Source organism: Dendrobates tinctorius, unplaced genomic scaffold (genome assembly GCF_039654945.1).
Source record: "Dendrobates tinctorius isolate UK_male_01 unplaced genomic scaffold, ASM3965494v1 ptg000016l, whole genome shotgun sequence".
NCBI lineage: Eukaryota > Metazoa > Chordata > Amphibia > Anura > Dendrobatidae > Dendrobates > Dendrobates tinctorius.
Genome location: NW_027361684.1, coordinates 38,861,896 through 38,882,490, shown reverse-complemented (window position 1 = coordinate 38,882,490; position 20,595 = coordinate 38,861,896). Strand labels below are relative to the sequence as shown.

General features: G+C 44.4%; 1 long non-coding RNA gene across 1 annotated transcript in view; it reads left to right on the top strand.

Annotated features, from left to right (window-relative positions):
• The window catches only part of LOC141078102 (uncharacterized), a 187,691-nt gene extending 179,321 nt beyond the window's left edge, over positions 1–8,370 (top strand). Inside the window, exon 2 of the long non-coding RNA XR_012227653.1 lies at positions 7,774–8,370. This is a non-coding gene — a long non-coding RNA (uncharacterized lncRNA). The remainder of the gene's footprint in view (positions 1–7,773) is intronic.
• Positions 8,371–20,595: the final 12,225 nt, after the last annotated feature.

Genomic DNA, 20,595 nt, shown 5'->3' with positions numbered 1-20,595 from the left:
AAATTACACGCATTTGTTATTATTTTGGTCTGCATAGCAACGGCGTCTAATGACTCTATAACCCGGAAGCAGTTAATCACATGATCTGGATTTGTCTTTGACTTCCGGGTATTTGTGACGGCGCATGCGTCGTTATGGCACTTTGTATGCAATTGATTCCCCTATAAATAAGCCGTCGATCTACGCTACATTACATTTATCCCCCTGACGAAGGAGATTCTATTTCCGAAACGCGCGTCGGGGCGCGTTCTTATACAACCCATATAGCACCAATTGGCTTACAGGTATTATTTTGTGTCTTGCACTCGCCTCACGGCGATTTATATGTATAATTCTTTTGCACATCAGCACCTTTTTGCACTTTTTTGCACTTTTGGACACATTTATTAGATATTTTATGTTACTTTATTTATGCACCTTTTTTTATCTGGATCATTAATTAAGCCTTTTGTTATGGACTGGTTTTTCCATTGTCCATAAATATATTGCTTTTGTGGTTGTATATGTCATTATATTATCTTATTTTATTTTATATATATACACAATTTTATGTATTTAATTGTTGTGCCAATATTTCAATAAAGGTATTTTTATATTATATTGTATCATTCATTATTATTGTTATTATTATTATTTTTTATCATCTTTTTCATCTTGGTTTTTATTTCAACCCATCTTTGAATTTTTTCAATTTTCACCTGAGAATGAGGATGACTATTGGACCTCAGGATTCTCAGATTGGATTTAAAACAGCCGACGCCCTGTTCAGTTGCTGGTGATTCCTTCTGGCTTGTCAGCTCTTGTTTCATGGTCACGCGTGTCTGGATGCAGCGACTACCGCAAGGCGAACCCATGTGACGCACATGACCCTGGATACACCGCCTCCAGTGGGGCGAATTTAAATAATAAACACGTGCAGCTGGATACACCGCCTCCAACTGGCGAATTTAGACATTACACGTATATACAAGTCTGGAAACCCCGCCTCCAGTAAGGTGAATTTAAATAATAAAGGGGAACCTGGGTAACATTAACAATGGTGGGCCCTGTGATAGGGAATAGGGACGTGGAGACCTCCTGAGCTACCCTGAGCCAGTGTCCCTGCACTCCTAACGTTCCCTATGCCGGTTCATCACTGGGCGCGCAACAGGAACCTAAAAACCCTAGCTCGTCCTGACCTAAACCCTCACTAGGGAATTGGTCAGTGCGGAAACTAATCCCACCACTGCACTAAACACACGAGGAAAGATGACAAAACAGGGAAAACACCACTTTGCTTTGCTCTGTTGCGTACGCTCCTAGCAACAGAGCCCACCACCTGTGTGCATCTTCTCCTCCACCCGGATCCATCACCATAACTGGATCCTTCACCATAGTGCAGCCTTGGAGCAGAGTCCACCACCAATTGCAGAAGTCCAGTAACAGAGTCCCAAAGATGAGTTCAGCTCCTGCCCAAAAAGTCAAGCATGCTTGAGTCCAGCTCTCAGCAACCAAGTCCCGCCTGCTGAGTGCAACTCTCTCCATAGTCGTCACTCCACCAAGCCATGCAAGCACTTCCTGCCAACACCATAAACTGTGACTCCACCACACCATGCCAGCCCTTCTTGCAGACCACCTAGCTGCCACTCGTCCCCTCTGGCTGGGCTGTGCAGGACTCAGGTTCAGCTCCTTCTTTCACCCAGGCTTCCTTGAGAATGACTAACACACAATATCACCAACAGGGATTGAACACACCTGGCTCTCTTTTATAGAGCCTAACACCTGATTTGTAATTAAGTGCACATTAAACCAAAGAAACTAAAGTGCACTACCGCTCACCACCACCGGGGCAACTTAGAATGAACGACACCACATGTAATAATTCTAATGGCCACCGGGGGGCAATCACATCACTTTGGCACCTACCCAAAGGAAAAAAGTTCACTTATCCATTTAAACTGTCAGATCCACGATGGATCATGACATCTTGGTTTTCAGCTCTGTTCCAGTCATCTAAAGCTAAGTTTTTCTGCTAATGTTCACACTTGATTTTGTTGGTCTATTCAGTTTTTTGTGTGGCCAGCCAGCCCCGGCTGGGGGCTGTGCTGAATGTCCACTCTTATTTATCAGTATTTTGCCAATTGGCTTTTTGTCCCTTACTAGTTTGGTCTCTTTTTGCTCTCTCAGAATATTCCAGAGTGCTGATATAGTGGGAGAAGTCTAGTGACTTCAGGGTTAATTTTGCTATCAGAAGTGTTGGACATGATTTTTGTAGGGTTTTATGCAGGTTGCAGACAGTGTCTTTCCTTTCCTTTCCTGTCTAGTTAGTTTGGGCTCCATCATTTGCTCAGCCTATTTTCCTGCCTGTGTTTGTGCCTTCATTTTGTTTCACCATCAATACATGTGTGGGGGCTATCTATTCCTTTGGGGTCTGCTCTGGGGCAGTTAGTTTTCCCTTTTCTTGCTTTAGGCTTATTTAGTCCTCCGGCCATGATGAGGCATCTAGGTTCATCGTAGGCACCCTCCACGGCTGCTGCTAGTTGTGTGGTAGGATCAGGGATCTGCATTCTGCATAGTTACCAACCTCTCTGGTTTTCTGTGACTTAGCTTGTTTTGCTTTTTTCTCCTCGGTGACCCATTCATAACAGTTGGCCCTGCAATAGGGAACAGGGACATGGAGACCTTCTGCACTCCCCTGAGTCAGTGTCCCTCACACTCCTAATGTTCCCTATACAGGCTCCTCACCTGTCGACGAGCCGGAACCTGTCACCCTAGCACACCCTACACCTATCCCTTGCTAGGGAGCTGGGTGATGCAGGCACTGGCCCCACTGCTGTACTAATACACACCAAGGAAAAATACAAACAGGGAAACACTACTTAGCTGTGCTCTGTTGCTCTTGCTCCCAGCAACAGAGTCCACCACCAGAATGCAGCTTTCCTCCTGAATTGCTGCCACCAAGCTCTGTCAGAGCTGCAAGGAAATCATCTCTGACTCCTTCCACACCAGGACTCTGACTGAGCTGCCAGGAGCTCTCTCTCTCTCCTTCCTTCACCAGTCTTGGTTGGAAATGAGCAATATCACCAACAGTGATTGCAACACCTGACACTCTTTTATAGCAGAGCCAGAGCAATCACACCTGCTTTATAATCACATGAACTAAACTAAAGAATCCAGAGTGCAATGATCCTAATGGCCACCCGGGGCAAAACTAGAACTGAAACCACCACAGTGCAATGACCCTAACGGCCACCGGGGGCAAAACTATCTTTAAGCACCACAGCTTAATGAAAAAAAAAGGTTACTAGTGCATTTTATCTGTCATGGTCCAGCATGGATCATGACAGAAGGCCTTACAAAGGTTTTTAGGTTTCACCAACTACTACCGAAAATTCATAAAAATCTTTTCAGTAGTAGCTAAACTACTCACTGATATGACCAAAAAGTGGACAGACTTCTCCAAGTGGTCCAGTCCTGCCAGGGAGGCGTTTGACACACTGAAGTGGTGTTTTGCTTCTGCGCCGATTGTTATTCAGCCTGATTTCACTCAGCCTTTTATTGTAGAGGTGGATGCATCCGAGGTGGGAGTGGGGGCTGTATTGCCGCATGGTGCGTCTCCTGGTAAATGGCAACCATGCGCATACTTCTCTAAAAAACTTTCGCCAGCTGAGAGAAACTATGATATTGGTAATAGGGAACTCTTGGCTTTCAAATGGGCATTTGAGGAGTGGCGTCATTTTTTGGAGGGAGCGGCTTACTCTGTGATGGTGATCTCTGATCATAAGAATCTGGTTTACTTGGAGTCGGCAAAACGTCTTACACCACGTCAGGCAAGATGGGCGTTATTCTTTACCAGGTTTAACATTTTTGTTACTTTTAGGCCGGGGAGCAAAAATGTTAAAGCAGATGCTTTGTCCCGTTGCTTTTCTGGGGGAGACGATAAGTGCAAACCGGTACCTATTCTACAAAAAGGGGTAGTGATGGCATCAATATGCTCTGATCTTGAAAGAGGTTGCTGATGCTCAGGTGGACGCCCCTGCTACCTGTCTTCTGGGTAAACTGTTTGTGTCGCTCAATCTCCGTCTAAGAGTCCTCAGTGAGCACCATGATACAGTGCTGGCTGGACATCCGGGGAATAAGGTCACCGCAGATCTACTTACTAGGCGTTTTGGTGGCCAGGTGCTCATAAGAATGTTCGGAAGTATGTGGCCACCTGCAATGTCTGTGCGCGTTCTTAGACTTCGCATACGCCACCATCTGGGGCTCTCCAACCATTGGAGATTCCCAACAGACCTTGGACTCACTTGTCGGTCGATTTTATTACTGACTTACCTGCGTCTGCAGGGAACACTGTAATCTTGGTGGAGGTGGTGGATAGGTTCCGTAAAATGTCTCATTTTATTGCGTTACCAGCTTTGCCTAACGCCAAGACTCTGGTGCAAATCTTAATCAGGGAGATAATCAGACTGCATGGGGTTCCTACCGATATTGTCTCAGATTGGGGGGTGCAGTTTGTCTCCAAATTCTGGAGGGCGTTTTGCAACCTTCTTGGGATCCATTTGTCACTCTCGTCGGCTTTTCACCCACAGTCCAACAGGCAGACTGAACGGGTTAATCAAAATTTGGAAACATATCTAAGATGTTTTGTGTCTGAGAATCAGGAGGACTGGGTGACCTACCTACCGTTGGCTGAATTTGCAGTTAATAGTCGTCAGGAATCAACCGGTAAGTCCCCGTTTTTTGGGGCATATGAGTTCCATCCACAGTTTAGTTCGTTTAATGGTGATCACCCAACTGGTTTACTGGAGGAGGAACGGTTTTCTTCTTCCATATCTACCATATGGCAGGGGGTGACTAATAATTTGCGAAAGATGGGTTCCAAGTATAAGAGTGTGGCCGATCGGAGACGTATGGTGGGTCTGGACCTGTGTGTTGGTGACTGGGTGTGGTTGTCCACAAAGAACATTAAGCTGAAGGTTCCATCTTGGAAATTGGGTCCCAGGTTTATTGGTCTCTATAAAATCTTAGCCGTCATCAATCCGGTAGCATTCCGCCTTGCTCTGCCACCGACTTTTAAAATTCATAATGTTTTTCACCGTTCACTTCTCAAGAAATATGTGACATCGGCTGGACCTTCACCCCTGCCACCTTCTCCTGTTATGGTCAATGGTAATCTGGAGTTCCAGATAGCTAAGATCTTAGACTCTCGTTTGTTCGTCGGTCACTGCAATACTTGGTACATTGGAGGGGGTATGGTCGTGAGGAGAGGATGTGGGTTCCAGCTTCTGACGTCCATGCGGCCAGACTGGTTCGGGCCTTCCATGTGGCACATCCGGATAAACCAGGCCCTGAGGTTCCGGAGGTCCCTCGTAGAAGGGGGGGTACTGTCACGGGGTTACAGCGACAGAACAGAGCCAGAAGACCGCAGCGTCTGGTGGCTCCTGCTTTGCCGCTGAGAAGAAGCACTTCTATGGCATATTAAGGGTGTTTGTTTCTTTCAGCAGGACAGGGGTTAATTGGTCATGTGGAAATCCCTGCTTTCAGCTGTGCTTGATTAACCACTTCTCTCTCCTATAGAAACTAGGTCCACAGGCCAGATCTTTGTCTGAGATAGCATTTGCTTCAAGGATCTGGAGAGAGAGAGGAGCTGGTGTTAGGAGTGCAGGAGAAGTTTATTGTGCGACGACTGTGTGGTTTGTACGTTTGGAGATTCTTCATCCATTTCTGCTTTGTTTTCTTCCCCCATCCTTCACACCCTGGTGTATACCTCTGTTGCTTGTGAGAGTATTATTTGTGAGTGGAATTTTCTTTTACCCTTGTCTTGTTCCCCTGTCTGTCGGGTTGGTGTACTTCGGTACATGGTAGCGCCTCTCTTCCCCGGGAGGGGGGAGGGGGACAGATGCAGGGCTATAGCTAGGAGACAGGGCTAGGGCGGAGGCCTCGGCATTCTCGCCATCTGAGGTATCCCGGGGAACAGGGTGAGTTAGGGTGCCCCCTATTGTCAGGGCCAGAAAAGGTGCCCCTGGTCCCAGTTTACTCGCCAGCCCAATCGTGACATCAACCTTGTGAAAATAAAAAAATAGGGATGAAAGAACATTTTTATGGGAAACAATGTGATTTTTTTATTTTCATGGTTCAAATTTATAAACTTCTGTGAAGCACCTGGAGGTTCAAGGTGCTCACCACACATCTAGATAAATTCAGGAGAAGATGCACAACTAATTTGGGGTCCATTTGAAAATTCAAAATCTGGGGCTGAAAAACATTTTTGTGAGGAAAATGTGATTTTTTTTTTTATTTTCATCGCTCAACATTGTAAACTTCTATGAAGCACCTGGGTGTTCAAGGTACTCACCACACATCTAGATAAATTCCTTGAGGGATCTTGTTTCTAACATTTGGTCACTTCCACTCTTTAGGCACATTAGGTGCTCTCCAAACTCGTCAAATGATTCCAGTAAATTTTGCATTCAAAAAGTCAAATGACGTGCCTTCCATTCTGAGTTCTGTTGTGTGCACAAACAGTAGTTTTCCTCCACATTTTGGGAATCAGCGTACCTAGGAGAAATTGCACAGCAAATTTTATGGTGCACTTTTTCCTATTACTCTCTGAAAATAAAATAAATTGAGGCTAAATAAAAATTTTATGGGAAAAATGTGATTTTTTATTTTCACGGCTCAACATTATAAACTTCTGTGAATCACCTGGGGATTCAAGAAGCTCACCATGTATCTAGATAAGTTTCCTGAGGAGTCTAGTTTCCAAACTGGAGTCACTTGTGGGAGGTTTACACTGTTTAGGCACATCAGGGCTCTCCAAATGCGACATGGCATCACCAAAGTATTCCAGCTAAATTTACATTCAAAAAGTCAAATGGTACTCCTTACCTTCCGAGCTCTGCCATGTGCCCAAACAGTTATTTTTCCCCACATATGGGGTATCGGCGTACTTAGGAGAAATTGCACAACAAACTTTGGAGTCCATTTTTTCTTGTAACCCTTTAAAAAAGTAAAAAAAACTCTGGGTCTAAAGTAAAATTTTTGTGAAGAAAAAGTTAACTGTTCATTTTTTTCTTCCACATTCCATTAATTCCTGTGAAGCACCTGAAGGGTTAATAAACTTCTTGAATGTAGTTTTGTGCACCTTGAGGGGTGCGGTTTTTAGAATGATGTCAGTCTTGGTTATTTTCTGTTATATAGGCCACTCAAAGTCAATTCAAATGTGATGTGGTCGTTAAAAAAATGGTTTTGTAAATTTTGTTGGAAAAATTAGAAAATGATGGTCAACTTTTAACCCATATAATTTTGAAATGAAAAAAATAAGTTTCAAAAATTTTGCTGATGTCAAGTAGACATGTGGAAAACATTATTTGCTAACTATTTTGTGTCACAAAACTCTGGTTTAAGTACATAAAAATTAAAAGTTTGAAAATTTCAAAATTTTCACCAAATTTCAGATATTTTCACAAATACCGTAAATGCAAGTCATATTGAACAAATTTTACCATTATCATGAAGTAAAATATGTCACGAGAAAATATATACAGAATCAGTGGGATCTGATGAAGTGTTCCAGAGTTATAACCACATAAAATGACACTGGTCAAAATTGTAAAATTTTGCCTGGTCAGGAAGGTGAAAACAGGCTTTGAGGTACAGGGCTTAATCTTGTATTTTTATTTATTATGCTTTGCTTATATAGCATCATCATTTTCCACACCAGTTTACAGACATTATCAGCACTGTTCAAGAAACTCCCAGCTCCAGTCACAAACTTTTCTGCTTTCTCTCCAGCTTTCTCTATCTGCACTGTCCTCATTGGGGATCACAATCTACATTCCCTATCAGTATGTCTTTGAAGTGTGGGAGGAAACCGGAGGACTCAGAAGAAATCTACGCAAACACGGGGCGAACATACAAACTCCTTGCAGATGTTGCCATTGATGGGATTTGACCCAGGACCCCAGCGCGCTCATATTTTGGGTCCATTTTTGGATATTCAATCATCACCCTGCTGATTTTTTGACTGATACCCATCTTTGCTACATGCACAATATTCTTCACCTCACATATATTTTCTTTTATAATGTGAAGGGTGCTCTCATCCTGCTCTGTGGGACACACCACCCTCTCTCCCCTTCTCAGGCAATGGGTACACATGATATTTAGTCTTGATCTGGTGAATCCCACAATCCCCTGTGATACATTTATATTTAATATAAGACATGCATGAATAGATTTATATTTCCATCTAGTGGTCCGGTTTTGCCTTTTTATTGTACTTACCGTATCTTGTGTATGAATTATTGTCTTTTACGCAAGTGCGGGCACCTCTTTGCATGTAGTGCTACCATATACTATTCTTATCCAATAAAGATATTTTTATCCTTCCATCATTTGTTCAAGATTTCTCCCTTTTGTAACCATATGTTCGGTGTTCTCCCTTTGGTTTTCAGTGCATTTCCAAGTGCTCTACCATTCATCCATCTAGCATATATACAGTGGGGCAAAAAAGTATTTAGTCAGTCAGCAATAGTGCAAGTTCCACCACTTAAAAAGATGAGAGGCATCTGTAATTTACATCATAGGTAGACCTCAACTATGGGAGACAAACTGAGAAAAAAAAATCCAGAAAATCACATTGTCTGCTTTTTTTTCATTTTATTTGCATATTATGGTGGAAAATAAGTATTTGGTCAGAAACAAAATTTCATCTCAATACTTTGTGATATATCCTTTGTTGGCAATGACAGAGGTCAAACGTTTTCTGTAAGTCTTCACAAGGTTGCCACACACTGTTGTTGGTATGTTGGCCCATTCCTCCATGCAGATCTCCTCTAGAGCAGTGATGTTTTTGGCTTTTCGCTTGGCAACACGGACTTTCAACTCCCTCCAAAGGTTTTCTATAGGGTTGAGATCTGGAGACTGGCTAGGCCACTCCAGGACCTTGAAATGCTTCTTACGAAGCCACTCCTTCGTTGCCCTGGCGGTGTGCTTTGGATCATTGTCATGTTGAAAGACCCAGCCACGTTTCATCTTCAATGCCCTTGCTGATGGAAGGAGGTTTGCACTCAAAATCTCACGATACATGGCCCCATTCATTCTTTCATGTAGCCGGATCAGTCGTCCTGGCCCCTTTGCAGAGAAACAGCCCCAAAGCATGATGTTTCCACCACCATGCTTTACAGTAGGTATGGTGTTTGATGGATGCAACTCAGTATTCTTTTTCCTCCAAACATGACAAGTTGTGTTTCTACCAAACAGTTCCAGTTTGGTTTCATCAGACCATAGGACATTCTCCCAAAACTCCTCTGGATCATCCAAATGCTCTCTAGCAAACTTCAGACGGGCCCGGACATGTACAGGCTTAAGCAGTGGGACACGTCTGGCACTGCAGGATCTGAGTCCATGGTGGCGTAGTGTGTTACTTATGGTAGGCCTTGTTACATTGGTCCCAGCTCTCTGCAGTTCATTCACTAGGTCCCCCCGCGTGGTTCTGGGATTTTTGCTCACCGTTCTTGTGATCATTCTGACCCCACGGGGTGGGATTTTGCGTGGAGCACCAGATCGAGGGAGATTATCAGTGGTCTTGTATGTCTTCCATTTTCTAATTATTGCTCCCACAGTTGATTTCTTCACTCCAAGCTGGTTGGCTATTGCAGATTCAGTCTTCCCAGCCTGGTGCAGGGCTACAATTTTGTTTCTGGTGTCCTTTGACAGCTCTTTGGTCTTCACCATAGTGGAGTTTGGAGTCAGACTGTTTGAGGGTGTGCACAGGTGTCTTTTTATACTGATAACAAGTTTAAACAGGTGCCATTACTACAGGTAATGAGTGGAGGAAAGAGGAGACTCTTAAAGAAGAAGTTACAGGTCTGTGAGAGCCAGAAATCCACCATAATATGGAAATAAAATGAAAAAAAAACAGACAATGTGATTTTCTGGATTTTTTTTTTCTCAGTTTGTCTCCCATAGTTGAGGTGTACCTATGATGTAAATTACAGACGCCTCTCATCTTTTTAAGTGGTGGAACTTGCACTATTGCTGACTGACTAAATACTTTTTTGCCCCACTGTATGTCACATGTTCCACATTGTGGATTATTTACCGTATATACTCGAATATAAGCCGAGATTTTCAGCCCGTTTTTTTGGGCTGAAAGTCCCCCTCTCGGCTTATATTCGAGTCATATACACCGGGGGGGTCGGAGGGGGAGAGGGGGCGGGGGTGTCAGGTCATACTTACCCGTCCTGACGCTGTCTCTTGAGCCCCCAGCTTCTCCGCACTCTCTGTTCCTGCCTTCAGCGGTCACGTGGTACCGCTCATTAAAACTCATGAATATGCGCATATTCATGAGTTTTAATGAGCGGTATCACATGACCGCGGAACGCAGGAAGAGAGAGCGCGGAGAAGCTTGGGGCTCAAGCGACAGCGTCAGGACGGGTAAGTATAGCGATACTCACCTACTCACCTGTCCTGCGTCCATGGCTGCTTGCTGCTGTCTGTCATCGGTCAGTGACTTGAGACAGCAGAGGGCGCGGTGACATGATTAGTGCGCGCCGCGCCCCCTGCAGTCTGAACGTCACAGACTGATGACGTGGCAGATAGCGGTGAGCAGCCATGGATGCAGGACAGGTGAGTATCTGACACCCAGCGACGGAGAGGTGAGTATGTCATTTTTTTTATTTTTACATGCTGCAGCAGCGGCAGCACATGGGGGAATAATCTTTAGGAGCTTCTAATGGGGGCAGTATATGGGGGAACAATCTATGGAGCTTCTTATGGGGGCAATATATGGGGGAATAATCTAAGGAGCTGCTTATGGGGGGCAGTATATGGGGGAACAATATGGAGCTTCTTATGGGGGCAGCATATGGGGGAATAATCTATGGAGCTTCTAATGGGGGCAGTATATGGGGGAACAATCTATGGAGCTGCTTATGGGGGCAGTATATGGGGGAACAATATGGAGCTTCTAATGGGGGCAGCATATGGGGGAATAATCTATTGAGCTTCTAATGGGGGCAGCATATGGGGGAACAATCTATGGAGCTTCTTATGGGGGCAGTATATGGGGGAACAATCTATGGAGCTTCTTCTGGGGACACCATATGGGGGAATAATCTATGGAGCATTTCCCACCCTAGGCTTATACTCGAGTCAATAAGTTTTCCCAGGTTTTTTTGTGGCAAAATTAGGGGGTCGGCTTATACTCGGGTCGGCTTATACTCGAGTATATACGGTAATTTTTTTTCCAAGTTGAGGTATATTATTTGCCACGCTCAGTATGTGCTCATTTTGATCAGTTTTATATATCAGACTATCCCAGATGTGTTAAAGATTTATTTATTTTATTTCTTTATATTTTGGATTGGGAAAGGGATGATTTAAACCTTTTCATTTTCTTTTCTTTTTATATTTTCAAAACTTTTTTTTAATCAATATTTATATAATTTTTTTTAGTCCCGCTACAGAATTTGTACCTCTTGTACTGGGATCCAAGGGGTAACATTTCTTCGTGTGGAGAGTGACCAGCCAAGCCTTGCATTGCCAAAGTGAGCAGACTTTTAAGCCTTGAAATGCTCCTCTGGCTTTGAAAATTAATTATGCAAATTGTCTCTTCAGAGAAGAAGTGGGCTAGAACTCTAGTGCCACCTATTGGAAGTAGTAATCCTAAAAGTCAATATCGACCCTTTAACGAGCCTTGTCACATGACTTAGGATCAAAACTAAAACCAAAATCTCAATTTGCAGACACTCTTGTATTGCAATATATAGTTAAAAAATGTCCAGACACATTGGAGAACAAAAATGGCCTTCAGTAGGTCCCCAGCTGCCATGGTGACCTGCCATCACCTGACGACAGCCATGTGTCTTTAAAAAAGACATCAACAAACTGGAGCAAGTTCTGAAAAGAGTGACCAGAAGGATCATAGAATCGTAGAGTTGGAAGGGACCTCCTGGGCCATCTGGTCCAACCCACCGCTCAAATCATCCCAGTCAGATGTCTGTCCAGCCTCTGAAGACTTCCATTGAAGGAGAACTCACCACTTCTCGTGGCAGCTTGTTCCACTCACTGATCACTCTAACTGTCAAAAAGTTTTTTCTAATATCTAATCTGTGTCTCCTCCCATTCAGTTTCATCCCATTATTTCTAGTCTTTCCTTGTGCAAATGAGAATAAAGTTGATCCTTCTACAATGTGACAGCCTTTTAGATATTTGTAGACAGCTATTAAGTCTCCTCTCAGTCTTCTCTTTTGCAAACTAAACAATCCCAAATCCTGCAACCTTTCCTCATAAGACAGGGTTTGCAGACCGGTCACCATTCTGGTTGCTCTTTTCTGAACTTGCTCCAGTTTGTTGATGTCTTTTTTAAAATGTGGTGCCCAAAACTGGACACAATATTCCAGATGAGGTCTGACCAAAGAGGAGTAGAGGGAAATAATGACCACGTGATCTAGACTGTATGCTTCTGTTAATACATCCTAGAATTGCATTTGCTTTTTTTGCTGCTGCATCACACTGTTGACTCATATTCAGTCTGTGATCTATTAGTAAATCCAAGTCTTTTTCACATGTGCTGTTGCTTAGGCCTATTCCTCCCATTCTGTATATGCTTTTTTCATTTTTATTGCCCAGATGTAGTACTTTGCATTTTTCCCTGTTAAAAACCATTCCGTTAGTTGCTGCCCACTTCTCCAGTTTGTTTATATCTTTTTGAATCCTCTCTCTCTCCTCTAGTATTAGCTATCCCTCCTAGCTTTGTGTCATCAGCAAATTTAATCAGTTTACCCTCAATTCCTTCAACTAAATTGTTGATAAAGATGTTGAACAATACAGGGCCCTGGACAGAGCCCTGTGGTACCCCACTTGAGACATTCTTCCAACTGGATGTGCAGCCATTTACGACCACTCTCTGGGTCCGATCACTAAGCCAGTTATGAATCCACCTAACAGTTGCCTTGTCCATTCCATACTTAGTCATTTTTTCAATAAGGATTTTATGAGATACTTTGTCAAATGCTTTGCTGAAGTCAAGATATACTATATCTACAGCATTTCATTGATCCACCCAATCAGTGATTCCGTCATAGAAGGAAATTAAGTTAGTCTGACATGACTTATTAGTTACAAACCCATGCTGACTCTGTTTAATAACTTCATTCTTATCCAGGTACTTACATACATGTTGTTTAATAATTTGTTCAAAGATCTTTCCTGGTATAGAAGTCAGACTCACTGGCCTATAGTTGCATGGGTCCACCTTCTTCCCCTTTTTGAAGATAGGAACAACATTTGCTCTTCTCCAGTCTTCTGGGACTTCTCTTGTTCTCCAAGAATTTTCAAAGATTATGGAGAGGGGTTCTAAAATTTCTTCTGCTATCTCCTTCAGTACTCTGGGGTGTAATTCATCTGGACCTGGAGTCTTGAATTCATTTAGGTTAGCTAAGTGTTTCCTCACTATCTTTCTGTTTATAGATATCCTGGATTCTTCTATTCCCTTAATAGGACAGTGAAGAACAGTTGGTGTTACATTTCCTTTCTGAGAGAAAACAGATGCAAAATAGAAATTTAAAAGTTCAGCCTTCTCAACATCCTGTCTTACCATTTCATCATTTTCATCCTGTAAAAATCCTATAGCATCTTTGACTTTTCTTTTACTTTTGACATATCCCCCAAATCCTTTATTATTGCTTTTGACATCTCTTGCAAGCCTCTATTCATTGTCAGCTTTAGATAATCTGATTTGTGCCCTGCAGGTTCTGCAGACAGCATTATATTCTTTAGATATGCCTCCCTCTTTCCATTTTATAAACATTTTTTTCTTCCTTTTTAGCATCTTTATTCTCATTTGCACAAGGAAAGACTAGAAGCAATGGGATGAAACTGAATGGGAGGAGACACAGATTAGATATTAGACAAAACTTTTTGACAGAGTGATCAATGAGTGGAACAGGCTGCCACGAGAAGTAGTGAGTTCTCCTTCAATGGAAGTCTTCAAACAGGCTGGACAGACATCTGACTGGGATGATTTAGCGAATCCTGCTTTGAGCAGGGGGTTGGACCAGATGGCCCAGGAGGTCCCTTCCAACTCTACGATTCTGATTCTAACAATTTAAATGCTGCTGTTAAAGACAGTGGAGTCTAAATGGTTAAACAGCAGCGATCAGAGCCAGCTCCAGGAGGTAGGAATAATATGCTGCAGCATTCTTTTGGATATGCAGTGGATGTTCTGTCTGCATTTTCCACAGGATCCAGAAAATCTGTCTCCCAATTACATTGCAAATGTTCTAAATCAGATTGTATAGAAGCTCATCCACATGCTGCATAAAAAATCCACTGTGTAAATTACTTGGTGATACGGAATTTGTCGTCTGCAGCCTGCCACCTTGTGCTGCTGGTTTTCACAGAAGATTTCACCCTTTGAAATGTAGAGTTTAAAATCTGCTGTAAGGCCAAAACATCTCCACAGTGGATTGTGCTGCAAAACTTTGCTGCTGTCGATATGTTACTAATATTCCATGAGAAAATTTCCAGGATTTCCAACCCATTTACAGGTGCTTCTCACAAAATTAGAATATTGTCAAAAGTTAATTTATTTCAGTTCTTCAATACAAAAAGTGAAACGCATATATTATATAGAGTCATTACAAACAGAGTGATCTATTTCAAGTGTTTATTTCTGTTAATGTTGATGATTATGGCTTACAGCCAATGAAAACACCAAAGTCATTATAGCAGCAAATTAGAATAATTAACAAAAACACCTGGAAAGGCTTCCTACAAGTTTAAAAAGGTCCCTTAGTCTGTTTCAGTAGGCTCCACAACCATGGGGAAGACTGCTGACTTGAAGGCAGTCATTGACACACTCCACAAGGACGGTAAGTCACAAGAGGTCATTGCTAAAGAAGCTGGCTGTGCACAGAGTGCTGTATCCAAGCATATTAATGGAAAGTTGAGTGGAAGGAAAAAGTGTGGTAGAAAAAGATGCACAAGCAACTGGGATAACCACAGCCTTGAAAGGATTGTTAAGAAAAGGCCATTCAAGAATTTTGGAGAGATTCACGAGGAGTGGACTGCTGCTGGAGTCATTGCTTCAAGAGCCATCACACACAGATTTATCCAGGACATGGGCTACAAGTGTCACATTCCTTGTGTCAAGCCTCTCATGACCAATACACAACGCCAGAAGCGTCTTACCTGGGCAAAGGAGAAAAAGAACTGGACTGTTGCTCAGTGGTCCAAGGTGTTGTTTTCAGATGAAAGTCAATTTTGCATTTAATTTGGAAATCAAGGTCCAGAGTCTGGAGGAAGAGTGGAGAGGCCACAATCCAAGCTGCTTGAGGTCTAGTGTGACGTTTCCTCAATCAGTGATGGTTTGGGGAGCCATGTCATCTACTGGTGTAGGTCCACTGTGTTTTATCCAAGACCAAAGTCAGCGCAGCCGTCTAAAAGGAAATTTTAGAGCACTTCATGCTTCCTTCTGCCGACAAGCTTTTTGGAGATAGAAAGTTCATTCTCCAGCAGGACTTGGCACCTGTCCACACTACCAGAAGTACCAATACCTGGTTTAAAAACAACAGCATCACTGTGCTTGATTGTCCAGCAAACTCGCCTGACCTAAACCCCATAGAGAATCTATGGGGTACTGCCAAGAGGAAGATGAGAGACACCAGACCCAACAATGCAGATGAGCTGAAGGATGCTATCAAAGCAACCTGGGCTTCCATAACACCTTAGCAGTGCCACAGCCTGATCGCCTCCATGCCACGCCGCATTGATGCAGTAATTGATGCCAAAGGAGCCCCAACCAAGTATTGAGTGCATTTACTGAACATACATTTCTGTAGGCCAACATTTCGGATTTTAAAATCATTTTTCAAGCTGGAGTTATAAAGTATTCTAATTTACTGAGATAATGACTTTTGGGTTTTTATTGGCTGTAAGCCAATATCATCAACAATAACAGAAAAAAACACTTGAAATAGATCACTCTGTTTGTAATGACTCCATATAATACATGAGTTTCACTTTTTGTATTGAAGATCTGAAATAATTTTGACGATATTCTAATTTAGTGAGAAGCACCTGTATACACCCTTAAAATCCACATGATAGGCCTATTGCTGTGCTGTTTTAGCACAGCTTTTTTTCGTGGATAAGATTTTGTAAAGTCTACTTTTTTTCTGTTATTACAGTATATGTTGTATACTTAGTGCCCCGTTAATCAGTATGAAAATTCTGCAGCATATTTATCCTGTGCAGGGGTGGATTAAGGGTAGCCAGGGCCCCGGGCTGTTCAGACTCTGTGGGCCCCCCGGTCATGTGACCGAGTCAGGAAGTCACTAGTTTTCATGTCGCATACTGTGCGTCAAGGAGCGGGAAGGGGTTAAATACTGAGGTAAAAAACTCAGAAAATACAAGTGTGCAAGAGGCCTCACAAATACTGAGGTAATAAACACCAAATACTCAGTGTGTCCATGAGGCCTCACAAATACTGAGGTAAAAAACACCAAATACTCAGCGTGTCCATGAGGTCTCACAAATACTGAGGTAAAAAACACCAAATACTCAGCGTGTCCATGATGTCTTACAAATACTGAGGCAAAAACTCACCAAATACTCAGCGTGTGCACAAGGCCTTACAAATACTGGAAGGCTTCCACCCAACATCGAAACCAGCTAATAGTCTGCAATCACCTGCTGACCTGGACCCATGACCTGTCAGACAAGTTACTTCACATGAGTCACACAGAGGCTTCTGCTTCCTGAACTTCCCCAGATAGAAGAAGCAGGCTCCGGTGTGCAGCCTGTGGCTGGATACACAGGAAGAGACGCTCCTCATCACATGCTGTGCCCAACATGGCAGCAGAGGGATTAACGCCACAAACATGTCGCCGTCTCCTCACACACTGGACACGACACTTCATCTGCCGACGAACAAGTGCACATTGCGCAATATTAGTCATTGCCCAGATGTTCAGCATGTGGAGGACCAAGGGGGGACAAAAAAGACCCCAGGATTGGAACAGGAGCATGGGAAAGTGGACGGCGGTCAGAGTGGCAGGGTTCATATAGGGGTCGAAGTAAATATATATATATATATATATATATATATATACACACACACATATTACTACATGCAGGCAGCGCACACATGCACAATCCACAGGTTGTATAACTTTCAACTGGTCAAAACATTTCTCTCAGTAGGCCAAGAAACGTGGCAGGAATAAAGTACACCTCATAGTAACTTATGTGTGAGGCAGAGGTGACAAGACCCGCCATCTCGTGCCCACCTTACTAGAGGTGCCCACTGCCCACATATAACAAAGTTGATGGAAACAGACGACTTCCACTATGATGATTGGCTACCGGCCTCCCGACCACACCCATTTCACAACTATCCACACCCATGTCCACGCCACAACCACACCCATTTAGCACTGCTGATCACACTGACTAGTACTGAGGGCAAAGTGGCTGGCATTATGGGCACAGTGGCTGGCATTGTGGGCACAGTGGCTGGTACTGTGGGCACAGTGGCTGGTACTGAGGAAAGGAAAGAACAGAGAGAGACAAAAAAGAAAACAGAGAGAAAGAAAGGAGAGAGAAAGAAAGGAGAGAGAGAAAGAAAGAAAGAAGAGAGAAAAAGAGAGAGAAAATGAAAGAGAGAAAGAAAGAGGGGACAGAAAAAAAGAACAAAGAGAGAGAGAAAAAGAAAGGAGAAAGAACAGAGAGGGAGAGAGAAAGAGAGCGTGAAAGAAAGAATAGAGAGAAAGAAAGAAAGAAAGAAAGAAAGGGGAAGGAAAGAAAGAAAGAACAGAGAGAAAGAAAGAGGGGAAAGAAAGAACAGAGCGAAAGAAAGGAAGAACAGAGAGAGAGAAAGAAAGATTAGAGAGAGAAAAAAATAGGGGAAAGAAAGAGAAAAAGAACGGATGGAAGAAAGAACAGAGAGAAAGAAAGACAGAACAGAGACAGAAAGAAAGAACAGAGAGAGAGAAAGAAACAGAGAGAGAAAGAAAGAAAAATTCTATAAAGATACCATACCAGTCTGGCTCACATTGTAGTGCCCACCTGAGCCTCCTGTTGCAGAACATATCATGATCCACTCACATGGCCGACATCCCCGAGTCCAAGGCGATCCCGCTGTCCGCGCTGTCGGAGGAGGACACGGTGATGGATCTGAAGGATTCCCTGAAGTGCCTCCATGGTTCCGTCACAATCTCCTCCCGAAATTACCTCATTTGTGGTCAGCTTCCAGCACGTCACTTCCGATGGAACGTCACATGCGAGTTTTCAAGTGCTCCTCGGAGCGCCGCCGTGTACTTCTGTGTCCGCGGGAAAAATAAGCTCCCGGTAGGGGCAGTGGCGCAGACTCTCAAAATCTGGAAAGGTCGGGAGGTATGAATGCTCCCCATCAAACACCTTGTACATGCATGGCTCCGCACACCTCATACACACACGGTTCTGCTTTGTATGCTTCGTACACACATGGCTCCACTCAGCACACATATGGCTCTGCTCTGTAAACCTCATACACGCGCAGTTCCGCTCCGTACACCTTGCACACGAGCGGCTCCACTCCATACACCTCGCACACACAGCTCCACTCAGTACACACATGGCTCTGCTCCGTGAACCTCGTACACATGCGCCTCTGCTCCATACACCTTGTGAACACGCGGCCACGCTCTGTAAATCTTGTACACATGCGGCTTTGCTCCATACACCTTGTACACACGCATCTTCGCTCCGCTCCATAAACACACGGCTCAGCTCCGAACACTTTGTACACACATGGCTCCGCTCCATACACCTCGTACACACACCCGGCTCCAATTCGTACACCTGGTAAACGTGCCACTCTGCTCCGTACACCTCGTACACATACGGCTCTGCTCCGTACACCTCGTACACATACGGCTCTGCTCCGTACACATACGGTCTGCTCTGTACACCTCATACACATACAGCTCCACTCCGTATACATACGGCTCCGCTCCGTACAACTTGTACACACGCGTCTGCGCTCCGTACACCTCGTACACACGCGGCTCTGCTCCGTACACGTACTACACACGTGGCTCCGCTCCGTACACGTCCTACACATGTGGCTCCGCTCCGTACACATCCTACACACGCGGCTTCGCTCCGTACACATCCTACACACGCAGCTTCGCTCCGTACACCTCGTACACGCGCGGCTTCGCTCCGTACACCTCGTACACGCGCAGCTCCGCTCCGTACACCTCGTACACGCGCGGCTCCGCTCCGTACACCTCGTACACGCGCGGCTTCGCTCCGTACACCTCATACACGCGCGGCTCCGCTCCGTACACCTCTTACACACGTGGCCCCGCTCCGTACACCTCGTACACACGCGGCTCTGCTCAGTACATGTCCTAGTCCTACACATGTGGCTCCGCTCCGTACACGTCCTACAGACGCGGCTCCGCTCCGTACACGTCCTACACACGCGGCTCCGCTCCGTACACGTCCTACACACGAGGCTCCACTCCGTACACGTCCTACACACGCTGCTCCACTCCGTACACGTCCTACACACGCGGCTCCGTACACGTCCTACACACGCGGTTCCGCTCCGTACACGTCCTACACACGCGACTCCGCTCTGTACACGTCCTACACACGCGGCTTCGCTCCGTACACGTCCTACACACGCGGCTTTGCTCCATACACCTCGTACACGCGCGGCTTTGCTCCATACACCTCGTACACACGCGGCTCCACTCCGTACACCTCGTACACACACGCAGCTACATCCACCCTGTAAACCCCTCCTGACCCCACACATACTTGACTGATTCAGCATGATGACAACCAGCACAGCAGAGTCCTGCATAGTTACATACATCAAGGGCTGTGCGTGCGCACAGGACCTGTGATGATGTCACAGGAGGGGAGGAGTCAGGAGTTACATGATCAGGGGCCTCCGACTGAGATGCCTGATCATGTGACCCCTGACTCCTGCCCTCCTGTGACCTCATCACAGGTCCTCTGCACACAGAGCAGGGATTTATCAGTGAGGGGCTGCGGTGGCGGATTATAATGGGGCAATTTACCCTGGGCTGGTGGGCCCCCCACACCACTGGGCCCTGGGCTACCGCCCATAGTGACCTCATTATAATCCGCCACTGATCCTGTGTGAACATACCATGAAAAGCAAAGCATGCTAAGGAAAATAAAGTGAAAAATCCACAAATTTATTTATATTATCCAAATAAAAAGAGGAAGAGCTAGCAAAATGAGTAATGTACAGTATATATCAGCGACATTTTAAAGTGATTATGTAGAGAAACCACAGTGGGCAGATTTGCGCAGGAAACGTACAGGTGCAGATAAGCAGTAAGGAATAAGCACAGAAATCTTTACAGTTCTGTCCTTCTCATCAAATCCCAAGATGTGTGGTGGAAAATGATTTACCAAAAAAACAAACATGATTTATGATACTCTGTCACATGATATGTATGCTATATGTGCCAAAGAATTACCAAGACTGGAGATGTTCAGGCTGGTGTTGATGAGGGGATGTTGAAGTCAGGTGCTCCACATTCATTTATAGGTGCACGCCTGACAAGTGGTGTGCGTATCCAG